The sequence below is a fragment of the Mustela nivalis genome, assembly GCF_964662115.1.
Source record: "Mustela nivalis genome assembly, chromosome: 8".
NCBI classification, from domain to species: Eukaryota; Metazoa; Chordata; class Mammalia; order Carnivora; family Mustelidae; genus Mustela; species Mustela nivalis.
The window spans coordinates 31,392,929-31,406,232 of record NC_139027.1 but is presented as its reverse complement, the minus strand read 5'-3'; the positions used below and the strand labels follow the sequence as shown (position 1 = coordinate 31,406,232).

The 13,304-nt window shown below is 40.8% G+C and overlaps 1 pseudogene across 1 annotated transcript; it reads left to right on the top strand.

Annotated features, from left to right (window-relative positions):
- Nucleotides 1-10,401: 10,401 nt before the first annotated feature.
- Nucleotides 10,402-11,486, top strand: LOC309871926 (large ribosomal subunit protein uL1m pseudogene; annotated as a pseudogene). Its single transcript has 2 exons — nucleotides 10,402-10,418; nucleotides 10,832-11,486. The product of its transcript is annotated as a large ribosomal subunit protein uL1m pseudogene (transcript).
- Nucleotides 11,487-13,304: the final 1,818 nt, after the last annotated feature.

Here is a 13,304-nt window from a genome sequence, read left to right as displayed (position 1 = left end):
TAATTCTTTTTTTTTTAAATTTTTTTTATAAACATGTATTTTTATCCCCAGGGGTACAGGTCTGTGAATCGCCAGTTTTACACACTTCACAGCACTCACCAAAGCACATACCCTCCCCAATGTGCATAACCCCACCCCCCCTCTTCTAAGGCATTCTCAAAAAAGACGTGAACGTCTTGGCATTATAAAGGAGGTACTGCTGCGTATTAGCTTCTCTGCTGCAAACCTATCTGTGATAGAATAAAGGGCTCCTAAGAGACCAACAAAAGACTAACAATCTGTCCAACACTTATTTATGTTTCTTTTTTTCTTAGGTTCCCCTGAGGATTTTTTAAAAAGAGGTTCAGAGTTTAGCAGGCCTCCAAATGAAAAAGCATAATATGAATTCATTTGCTGATAACCAAATGACTAGTTCCAGAGGCAAAATTAAAACCTGAGCCTGGTGAATAAATCAAGGTCAAATTTGTAGTGGGTCTCTGACACCAAAAGAGGATAAAGATTTGAGTGGCTCTATGCAAGGAAATGGAGCCAGGGCTGGGAGGATGGAGACCCAGCCCCGGGATTTCTCTGTCACCAACTACACCAGTAGGGTGACTTTAGAGCGGTCACTATACCTCTCTCTGAAACTTCATGTCCTTGTCTGTAAAGTGAAATACTGGATTTGATCATTCTAAGATCCTTTCTAGGTCTCAAAGTCTATAATTTCGTATCCTAAATCATAGCAAGATATGAGCCCTTGGTTTAAACCATGGGTGATAAAAAAAAAAATTCACATTAGAGATTTCTGCGAGACTGATAAATGAGGTAGAAACAGGTCTCTAAATCCAAGCTTAAGCAAATCATATCCCCCTACTCCCCAAAAGAGGAGGTCGGGTTGGAGAATATATGTGATGTAGAAATTAACATGAGGTCTTTGTAATCTGTGAGAAATCATGGAAAACTACAACAGAGCCAGAAAGTGGCAAGCGTGAATGCAGCCACTCTATACTACTTTTCTGAAGCTGTTGGGTGTAAGGCACAGTTAAGCACTAAAGGATGAAGTCCTAGCCCTCAAAAACCTCAAGGTTTTTGTAGGGAAGATGGAAAAACAGACACTAAGTATTGTTAACAGAGGCATGTACGATATGTTACAAACTCAGATAAAGCACATCATCCTCACTGGGGAAATCAAGGAAGACTTCCTAAGGGAGGTCAGCTTTAAACTCAATAGTTTAAATAGATAAATAGGAATTAGGTGAGGAAGTCGCAAGTAGGAACCTCACACGAGAAAGCAGAGATGTGATATGAGAACATGGTTATTTCAGTAAAGAGCGAGTAGCACGGTATGGCCATAATTCAGAACAGAGATATATGGCAGGAGACGAGAGTGGCAATTTAGGCGAAGGTCGGATCACGAAAGGCATTGAATGTCAACAGAAGGAGTTTAGATTTTTATTAGTGGTAATGAGGAACCACTTTAAGCCAAGGATAGAGACAAGATACAATGCGAGTTTCAGTTGAATCTTTCTGAAAGCTCTGAGGATGACAGATTGTACATGTGAGAGACAAGTCAGGGGGACCACTTGTAAGACACCAATCAATACAGTCATCTAGGTGACAATGAGGAGGGCCTAGGGGATGGGCAAATGTTCTGATTCTCAAAAGCGCAGATTCTGGAAACTATAGATTGGTGAACTATAATTTTCCTCTCTAGAAAACTCTTTAAAAATCACCCAAAAGGCCATTGAAGTGCCTCAGAAAATGCATTGATCACTAGGAACTACTAACAGTTCGCCCAGAGGCATCCAGACCAACCTTCTCTCCTTTGCAAGCCAGATTGAGAGATCGGAGAAGAGTTTGATGGTCAGTGTGCCATGATCTCTCCACATTAACACCACCCCATGCCTTGTTTCTGCCCTTACCCTTTATCACAATAACCTCAATAAAGGTTTCTCTGTAAGGATTGTTGGGACCTCAGTGAGGCCCTCACAATTCAGAGATGGGCCTTTAAATCCAAAACAAAGACCAAATAAAAGATGCCGGGACCTGCAATTTTTCCCAATTTCAGAGATGATGGCAGCCAATCACTCAGGAGCCTTGACACTCTGATATGTCAAAAACTCAACATGATACTCCAGTTGAGAACCTAACCAGGCTGTCGAAGCCAATTAAAATTTTGTTTCATATTGATTATTCTCAGCATTAATCCCTACGTCCATTTGTATCCATTCCCAATGGATGGCTATGGGTTCCCAAGATCCTGCCGGCCTCTCTTCGATTCCCACCCTTGGGTCTTTGTACAGCTGGTTCTTCCCTAGAATGCTCTCTCGCCATGCTTAACCTCTCTGATTTTAGGCCCCAGCTGAAGGCTTTCTCTGGCCACCTGACCTAAATAAAGCTAGGATGTCCCTTGGTTTCACTATCTCTGACCCTAGTTTTCTTCCTTCAGGACATTCTTTACAACCGGCACTGATTTGTGGGCTTTCTTGTCAGCTTCGGTTTGGTTTTGTCTCATCAGTCTCCCACAAGAATTAGAATCCCCTGAGGGCAGGGGCCAGGTCTGTCTTATTCATCACTGTATCACCAGCAGGTAGCATGGTGTCTGGAATGCAGTAGGCTGTCAATTAATATTGAATGAATGAATGAATGAATGAATCTGTCTGCCTTGATCCAAAGTTGGCTCACATAGGAATCCAGTTTGCTTCCTTAGCCTCTCCACTTTGCTTTGGGCCCCGACCAGCCACCAACGGTCTCACCCATACAGTATCCTATTTCACCCTTCACCTCCCCTGCCTCAGCTCTTCCAGCCAGAGCTCTCCCCTCAGGCAACACAATGAACAATGTGTTTGTCTCGGAGCCATTTCTCTTGCTGCCTCAGTGATCAGCTATTGCTATTAACCTCAGCTGATTCTTGCTGCCTCTCCTTGACAAGAAAATAAAGAAATAAAAATGAGCAACAGAAAACAGCCCAAACCACAGCTGCCTTAGGATCCTTCAGCCAATCCTTGAGAACTGGCTCTAATCGCCAAATTTACATCAGGCACAAAGTTGGCAGTGTGGCTAATATAATGGTGAATCAGTGTCGGGATGATCTGGAAAATCACAGCTTTGGTCAATCACATCAATGGAACACTATTTCCAAGCTGGGTTCCACACTCAAAGGGGGAAATATTGAAAACTTAAAGTATGCCCAGACGAAGATGATGAGTTTGTAAACTGTTGAAATAGGAATGGAGGGGCACCTGGGTGGCTCAGTGGGTTAAGCCTCTGCCTTTGGCTCAGGTCATGATCTCAGGGTCCTGGGAAGGAGCCCCGCATGGGGCTCTCTGCTCGGCGGGGAGCCTGCTTCCCCCTCTCTCTCTCTGCCTGCCTCTCTGCCTATTTGTAATCTCTGTCTTTCAAATAAATAAACAAAATATTTTTAAAAAATTATAAAAAAAAAAAAAGGGAATGGAGCTTAATATGCAGATTCTGAAGCCAGACGGAGTTTGAACCCCGGCTCCACTACTTACTATGTGATACTTACAAATTAATTAACTTTGTGCCTTGATTTCCCCAGCTGTGAAATGGAGCTAATAATAGCACCCATCTCATAGAGCATTATGAGGATCAAACAAGTTGACACGTGCAAAGCAGTTAAAATACTATCAGGCACATACTAAGTTTCACTGTGTCACTGTCAGATGGTATATGAAGCATGGGGAAGAAACTGGTACGATATTTGATACATTTTGCCTGAAGACCCTGGCTACTGAGAGTGGGGTCTGAGGATCTACAGCCTTGCCTTCACCTGGGAGCTTCTTGGAAATGTAGAATCTCGGGCCCCAGCTTGGGCCTACTGAATCCGAGGGGGCACAACAGGAGCCAAGTTGGAAGGAGGGAGAAATACAGCCAGTAAGATGCCAATCCCATAGAACAAAAATTGGTTTTTTCATTCTTTTCTCCTCTCCCATTCCCCCATCTCTAGGGGTTTTTTCCTTTTCCCTCCAACTCTCACTCTCTTTCTCTTTTTTAAAAATTTCCTTTAATAGTGTATTTAAAAAGAAGAAGGAGGAGGGGGAGAGGAGGAGGAGGAGAAGGAGAAGAAGAAGAAAGAAGAAGACAACGACGACGACACCATCCAGGCCACTGCCCCAGATCATCACGCGAAAGAAGCCCCAGACGGATGCAGCCACTGGGGGTCTCTCTGGTGGGCTGTCTTCCTTCACCCATCAGAGAGCAAAGCCCCAGAGTCAGAAGTAGGCCAGCAGAGGGCTGAGGTTGGGATGGGGTGGGGAGTGGGCCAAGCCTTCTGCCAGGCAGGAGCTGTACTGACTCCTCTGTTCTCTCTAGCTCTTGAAAGGAAGAACTTCCCAAAAGGTACAATCCCAGCTTGAGCAGCTCACTGTGCCCAACATGGCCATTCACTGGAAGGTCCTTACTCTGGGCCAGCCTCCATCCACCTGGGGGAAGTAGGAGGAAGCAGCCATGAGGGGGGCTGGGGGAAAGAACCTTAGACTGGTTTAGTTGGTAGAACATGTGACTCTTGATCTCAGGGTCATGTGTTCGAGCCTGACGTTCAGCATAGAGATTACTTTAAAAAAAAAAGAAAAGAAAAAGAAAAACCAACCTCTGGCTGCATGTTGCATGGAGGGCTTCACACTGAAGCAGCAGGAGAAAGAGTGTGTTTGAGTCCCAGCCATGAGACGCCCCCATGGAAATCCAGTCAACCATAAATGGCCCATAAGTTCCCCAATAAAAACCTAGTTTCTGCCTCATGGGGAATTGTCACATGTAAGAGGACACAAAGAAGTTGCCAAACAGACTGCAGAGATGTGCCAAGGAAACGTGGGAGAAATGGCTTCAGGTTTGACTCCTCTTGGACACCATCTTATTTTGAGGGGCCACAGTAAGAGAATCTTTGGCTGTGATGGGAATGTTGTGGAAAGGAAAACAGTTTCATCTCGCTGATGAGATGAAGGAAATATGTTGTTATATACAGTTTTTTAAATCATTTTCTGTGCATTTGAGTTCCTAGCTAGCATATAAGACACAATATGTCAGAGGCTGTTATCTTTTTCTTTTAGTTTCCTCAGACAGAACCTAATACACTGTGTTGCATGCAGTAGGTGCTTAATAAATGAACAGAATTTCAGGAGATGCTCATCTCACCGGATGTAAATTAACTTGACAATAATCAGATGATGAAGAGCATTAATATGAAGTAAATCTATGGCATTTAAGGACCAGAGTCTGCCACAGTCCTCTGCTTCCTGTATTAACTAGGTACTTACATGGAAGGCAGCAATGGGAATTACAAGGCAAAAGTGTAAACAGATAAGGATTAAAATCCCTGTGCCTCTAATTTGCTATGTGAGTTCTGCCCTTAAGTCACCTAACATTTAGTAGGGCTTCAATTTCCTCATCTGAAATGAAGGCAGAAGACAGGAGTTATTACAGCAAATAAGAATTATGGGGCTGAGCATTAAAGACATGACTGGGAAGAAATTCATTTCTGTCCTATTTCTTGGCAGAGAAATCCCCGGTTTCACGTTGGCAGTGTCCCAGACTTCCCTAGTTGTCCCTCGTACCTGAAAAATGAAGAAAATGCAGGTGGTCAGCGAGGTCTGACGAATATTAGGAAAAGATTCTAAATCCATCAAGATTCACAGTCAAGCTACCCCTCATTACAAACTGCTAACCTGCATTTTAATATAGATGGAATTACATAGAACTTTTCCGGGACGGAGCAAATGGCTAGCTTTAGAGTATTAAGGGGTTGGGTTGAGGGAGCAAGATTTGGAACCAACTGGTACAAGTACCCATTGGTGTAGGGTATCCAAGCCGCGAAGGTCCCTCTCTGCCAAGTGAGGCGATGCAATGGCTACTACAGAAAACAAGGGATCCATATTGCCCTGATCCCCTTCTCCTCACCAGACAAGGTCTTCCTATATCTTGGTCCATTCGAGCTGCTATAACAGAATACCATAGACAAGTGATTATCAACCACGGAAATTTATTTCTCACAGCTCTGGAGGTTGAGAAATTCAAGATCAAGATACTAGCAGATCTGGTGTTTGGTGAGAGCCCACTTCCTGGTTCACAGATGGCGATTTTGGGCTGTGTCCTCACATGGGAGAAGGGGCAGGAGCAGCTCTCTGGGGTCTCTTTTACAAGAGCACTAATTCCAGTCAGGATAGCTTCTCTGTCATGACCTAATTAACTCCCAAAGGCCCTACCCTCCAAACACTATCACATCGAGAATTAAGTTTCGGCAGATGAATCTGGGGGACACAAACATTCAGTTCATTGTACCATTCTTGAATGAGTAAAAGAGGTCCATTTTCTCCCAAGACTCCTCATTACTAAACCAAGGGTCCAGAACAATAAGTAAATCCATTGCTTATTGTTCTAGGACTGCTTGGTGGCTTAATCTTGGTTCAAAAAAAATGAGACCAGCTGATGTTTCAATGTCAGAACGGTAGAAAAAAAAAAAATCTGGTGCCAAATATGGAAGTTTATTATATCCATAGTGGGGTGGAAAGCAAAGAATTAGCAGGAACAAAAGTAACACATATGCCCCCAAATCTTCAGTTATCTCATGATGAGTCATTTGCTGAAAGCAGTGGTTCAGGAGGGCTACACCATATTTTGAAACTATGCTAAGTAACGGAGTGAAGAGGACGAGAAAGAAAATAGAATCTTATCAAGAAGGAAATGAGCCAAGCAAAAGCAAAAGGATTTCTGGAATACTTGTGAAGTAAATCTATTTAGAAACCTCAGAGCCCCTTAACCATTTGGGGGAGGAGAACCGTGAATGTAGGCCCTTTGTGGTTTACCATTTACAATCCTGAAACTTGGCCAAGTCCAGTCAGAAATCCAGAATTGTATTTTCTTAGATCCCTAATATTATTGGAACATCTGCTTGTTGTTGAAAAAACGACAATTCTGGGCGCCTGGGTGGCTCAGTGGGTTAAGCCACTGCCTTCGGCTCAGGTCATGATCCCACTCAGGTCCTGGGATCGAGCCCCGCATCGGGCTCTCTGCTCAGCAGGGAATCTGCTTCCTCCTCTCTCTGCCTGCGTCGCTGCCTACTTGTGATCTCTCTCTGTCAAATAAATAAATAAATTCTTTTAAAAAACAAACAAACGACAATTCAACTAAGCAAGATGAAGATCACGTGAAATCAAATACATCATTTAGAAGTACATTGATTTCTAATGCAAATGTTTCCATTCCCAAATGGAGATCATTACCTGCCTCAGGAATATTATCCAGATGATGAAAATAGAGGCCAAAGATGTAACTTACTTTATTGGTAGGTGGTTCTTGAGGTGGCTTCAGGAAATAAAATCAAACAACTTTTCTACCTACAGTGAGAGTAATTTACATATATTGGATTCTCTTTACCATGTAATTGTTAGTTTCCTAATTTACTGCTTGATTGTTAACTCTTCATTTCAAAAACAATATTAACTTCTCCAAGAATATTCTATCCATTCTTTCAAGCTATAATTGTAGAAATTTCTTCACTCCTGAATTCTACTAATTGCCATTAGTTACCATTAAATTAGTAGATTAAACTTTAAGACCCTTTTCAATTGAAATGTTTGTTAATCTAATTCTGCCATTCTCCTTAGGGGACAATTAACTCAGAAATATTTGTTCTTTTGTGTTTGTATTTCTGTTTACTCCTCTCCCCTCTCAAGTTAATCATTGGGGACTTTGTTTTTCCAACTTTGAAATGAGTACATGTATCACATAAGCTTAATATTTTTTTTAAGATTTTATTTATTTATTTGACAGAGAGAGATCACAAGTAGGCAGAGAGGCAGGCAGAGAGAGGTTGGGGGAAAGCAGTCTCCCCACTGAGCCGAGAGCCCGATACGGGGTTTGATCCCAGGACTCTGGGATCATGACCTGAACCAAAGGCAGAGGCTTTAACCCACTGAGCCACCCAGGTGCCCCTAAGCTTAATATTAGGAAAACATATTTTAGCACCTGTGATAAAAGTGACTTATTTGCTGAAAGAGACAATGAACTGATTTAAAAGCTTTCTTTGTTTGTTTTTACATATAAGCTATAAAATAATTATTAAAAAGTAAAATTCCGTCTCTTTTCTTCACTGAAGATCAATTCCATCAGAGTCTTAGAGTTACTGAAATCAAAACTCTTACTATTTAGTGACATCAAATTCTCTGATGAATAAGCTTCTGTTCAATGTTTACATTTTTAAAACAAGAACAGTGTTCCAGATTTCTTATATATTCATTTGTAGTCATCATGTGATACTGGAAACTGTGTGTATTACATTATATTACAATGAGTCATTGCCACTAGGCCAACAGGAAGTAACAAAAAAAGCCAAAGAAACAATGTGATTTTTTTCAGAATTAACTGAACGCTAGACATTTTTTAATATAGCAGCATTTTCTTTCTACAGAATAGACAAGAATGCCAACAGACATACGTGTGTGTATACTATATGCATAATACATAGCATAAATTATATACACAAAGGCATACATATGTAGATGTACCCATATGAATAAACACATGTGATTAAATTCCAACACAAATACATTGCTCTCCTATCCTCAGTTAAAAAAAAAATCTGTATCTTAAGGTTGAATTTTAAAAGCCATTATAAAAAATCATCTTCATACAGTATATCTAATCTATATCTAATATGTGGTTCTTTGTCTATTTCTGCATCTAGTATGGTTTTTCTTACTAAAGTTTAATTTTCTCTCAATTTTAACACATCACAAAGATGATCACATATATTTCCTGCATAAAATTTCTTTTCCTGAAAGCTTCTCAAAGCAAAAGATAAACTACGAAACAATAAGCAGATTGATTTAAAAATCAACAACCCTTAAAATGAGCTCTTAAAAATGAGACTCTTTTTAATCCCGGTAAATTAATGCATTGTAACTGATCCTTTTGCACAGTGTTTATTCAATGTAGAAGGGTATGACAGTGTAATCACTTTCAGTCCTACAAATTATTGGCAATAAAATTAGATACTCGTTTCTGTTTTACATTTTTTTCCAAATTAAAAAAAAAAATCATTATCCTTATCTCTACATCTCAAATTCTGGTAGCATCTATAGATCCCTAACTCTTGGCAGGTGATACCTTAGACAAACATATCCCTTTATAAAATGTATATAAAGGAAGGGACCTCCGAAACCTTTCTCCCTGTCTTACATTATTTCAAAACTAAATTTAGGGCTCAGCAGTATGCATTTAAGGTTACTAGAATTTTTTTTTTTAATTTTCAAAGAAATCATCAAACTCTCGAGTTGATTATACTTAAACAACAGAATCATGGAGTTTTAGACAACAATCCCTCATTTTACCTCTGATTACCTCTGACTTGCTCAACAACACATAGCTCAGCAAACAGAAGGCTTGCACCAGAATCCAGGTCCCTTTCCCAGGTGGGTAATCCCCAGGGTGTGAGCTATAAAATACATATAAGTAATGTGTTGCAATCTTTATTGAAGAGAAAATGAGAATCAGCAGTCTAAAATACCATTCAGTTCCACAGGATCCCAGGCTATTCTAGCCCTGTTCTAAACAGATAGAAATTTGTAGATTTTATAAGCAAAGCCAAATTTTCAAATAAGGGAATAAGGCAAAAACAGCAGCATAGGAAGTATAGGTGCTAAAAAAAGAATTTGCCTCTTCTTATCTCAGAAATACTGCATATACATTTTCTTAACTTGAGAAGTCAAGCTAAATTTGGTTAACCAAATTTCTACATATCACATGAGCCTACCACTAGTATAGAAGAGAGTGGAAACCAAAAGAAATGTCACAGATTTCATGGTGTGATTCAGTTTCTTTCCAAATGACACTTTCTTTGAAAAGGCATATATTTGGAATTTGCCTTTTAGAAAATGCTTCTTTTCGGGCGCCTGGGTGGCTCAGTCAGTTAAGCATTTGCCTTGGGCTCAGGTTGTGATCCCAAGGCCCTGGGATCAGCCCACACGGGGCTGAGCAGAGAGTCTGCTTTTCCCTCTCACTCTCCCTCTGTGCTGTCTCTCTCTCAAGTGGATAAATAAAATCCTTAAGAAGAAAAGAAAAGAAAAGAAAATGCTTCTTTTCCATTTTCAAATATAATTCTAGTGTAATTAATCTAATCTGCATTTCAAAGCTTCTTGAGCTGAGCTTTCCACCAAGCATGAGATCTCTCTTTACGGACCAGAACAAAGAACAGTATATTGAACACAATCCAGAACAGTCAACATGGTGGTAGCCGTAAGATGATAGAGCCTCCATATGTCATCAAAAGCATAGTCTTTCCAAGATGGCTTATCAGACATCTGTTTATCCTTGTCCGTGTTCAAGTGCCCAACAGACATTTTGTTGCCATACAAATCCTGCAAAGTAAACAGAAAATGTGCTGAGAAAAACCAACAGATGAGAAGAAAGATGAACCTTTCTGGAAGGTGAGCCTGAGGATGAGGTCTACTTAAAATGCTTGCATCCAGGGGCACCTGGATGGCTCAGTCCATTAAGCATCTGCCTTTGGCTGGGGGGGGGGGGGGGATCTGCTTCTCCCTCTCCTTCTGTCTGCCACTCACCCTGCTCCTGTTCTCTCTCACTCTCTCACTCACTCTCAAATAAATAAAATCTTTAAAACAACAACAATTATGGGGCGCCTGTGTGGCTCAGTGGGTTAAAGCCTCTATCTTCAGCTCAGGTCATGGTCTCAGGATCCTGGGATCAAGCCCCACATAGGGCTCTCTGCTCGGCAGGGAGCCTGCTTCCCCCTCTCTCTCTGACTGCCTCTCTGCCTACTTGTGATCTTTATCTGTCAAATAAATAAATAAAATATTTTTAAAAAATAAAACAACAACAGCAACAACAAAAACCACTTATATCTAAGGCAACCATATGAGGTAGAGACAGTTAATTGCTTACTTAAGGCATTTCAAATTCTGGACTTTACTAACCCAAAGTAAAGTGTTTACCCTGATTTGACATTAGACACGACACTGGGGAAGAAGAAAAATTGGGAGCCATTGGCCAGTGTTCTTAGTTCTCCATACTCCTGTGTTTCAGAAATCAATAGTTGCTGTATTTACAGGGAATGCATCAGAGATTAAAATAGCAGAAGGAAATGGAGCTGCTGTTTGAGGAGGAACTAATCTGATTCAGAAGATTTGGAATGATGAAATTCAATCAGACTTTTATGTAGCTGTTCCAGAAATAACGCCCAAGCTCAATCCATTAGAGAAGGAAATGGGAAGAAAAAAAAAAAAAAAGCTTTCCAAGGCTTACTTGGAATTCCATTGCTTGTGACATCCCCAAAGTTCTTGAATTATTTAAAACTGGATATGAAATTAAGGTAGATGAAGAAAGGGAGAACATTTTCAAGACCAAAATAGCAATAGTAGATATGGCAAGTGACCAGATAGCTGCCAATCTGCTAGCAGTGGGTCTGCTACTAATGTAGGCACAGACTGCTGAATTTGGGACACTTCGTGCTAGGTCCTTTCCCTGGAAGTCTGTGACCAAAGATGGAGCCATTGTTGCCTAAAGTAACAGAAAATGAAGAAAGTAACAATGAAGCTGCCTAGAAGTATTGTGCTGTGAAATTTTCAGTGGCTTAGGAAGCAACAGAAAATTCTGAAACTGTATAATTTAAGTGTCTTGTTATTTCTTGATCATCATACTTGAAAATGAATTTTAATGCTGGAAAATCTTATCACACTTCCAAAAGTAAGAAAAGAAAATGTTCTCTATGTCTGGGGAAAAAAAAACAGTGTCTTGAATTATTAGATAGATTTTTGTTCTTTCCTTCAACTATTTACATGAATTATTTGGACTTTGTATGGAGGGAGCTTTGAAATATTCAAATTCCTTGAAATATTTTATTATATAAGGTTCCTATTTATTAAACCCTGTAGGATGCACTTTTCTGGGGAAGTGAAGATTCAGTTCAATTATCATTTCTTCAGTACAGAGAGTCCACAGAGCAGAGTCTGGGGGATAGAGGAAGTGCAAAGATTAAGTAAGCCAGTCTTGAGAGATTTTACCCATCGGGGAAAATCCAAAGTGATAAAATACTTGTAAACCACAAGTTAGAGAGGTCCTAAAAAGAGGTAACTGCCAGAGGTGGCGGGAGGAAAAGCTTCAGACAGAAGCTAACATTCCAGATGAGTCCTAAAGGGCCAGCTGAGGGGTATCACAAGTAGGGGAGCAAGGAAATGAGGGGTTGAGGTGTCAACTTGACTCCTGCTCTCTTTGTCATTTATGAAATCCCTTTGAGGTATGATAATGACACAGTCATCTTCACGCCATGATGCCAGCTCCTTTGGTGCAAACCTTGGTGCTGCCTCCCCACTGGGCAAACATTCTGACACTCCCAGGAGTTCCTTTTCTGTGGGCTGCCCTGCACTCCTTCTCCCAGAGAGACTCCCCTGTTCAGCAGTTGTGCCCTTCACAAGCAGCCCAAAAGAAGCAGTGCAGATTAGCACTCACAAGCTCATCAGGACCCCCAACAGATACCCATTCCCCCTCTCTCTCAAGTCCTGCCTGATGAAAGATGCCATCCAATCCAGCAACCTGGCCACGCATGTGACCTCAGCCCTACTTTCCAATGCTTCCATGACACCCCAAGTAATAGTCCTTGATTTGGGATGAAAAGCTTTTCCATCCAGCTTCAGATCTCCCCTGTCCCTCGCTCACAGTGACTCTTTGTAGACTCTGCTATACAGACACACACACACATAGACAAACACACACAGGCCTCATATTGTTTCATCTTTCTGTTTTGTTTGTGCTTCCCTCTCTGTGTGGAATATAAGCCTCTCTTCCCTGGGTTGCCTAAATACTTCCTACTCATCCTTCAAGTCCCAGCTTGCATGAATTTTCTTTTGATAAGGTCTTGTTCTTTCTGATATAGCCTAGTAGCCTTTCTAAACTAAACCCATTACTCAGATCAGCACAACACATCAATCTTGATGTTTTGTCCATTCAACAGAGGATTCTTCCTTCTTTGGAGTGGGAGAGGGAATAAAGGTACGAATATTTATGTTGTTGTTATTGTTTGGTGGGATGGCTAAAATAACAAATTTTGACACAAACTCATCAAATTATTACCACATTAATCTATCCTGCTTCGTTGGGACAATGCTGAAGTTGCCTAAAAGAGGAATGATAAAGGAGCACAGCAGACACATGAACAGGGCAATGGCAAAAAGAGAAAATTCAAGGAAAAAAGAGCAATAGAAGGTATAATTAACTGGCTCTGGATAAAATAAGAATCAAGAGTGGGTATGAGTTTGAGTCTTAGAAACTAAGAGAAAGATAATATCTGTAATGGAAAC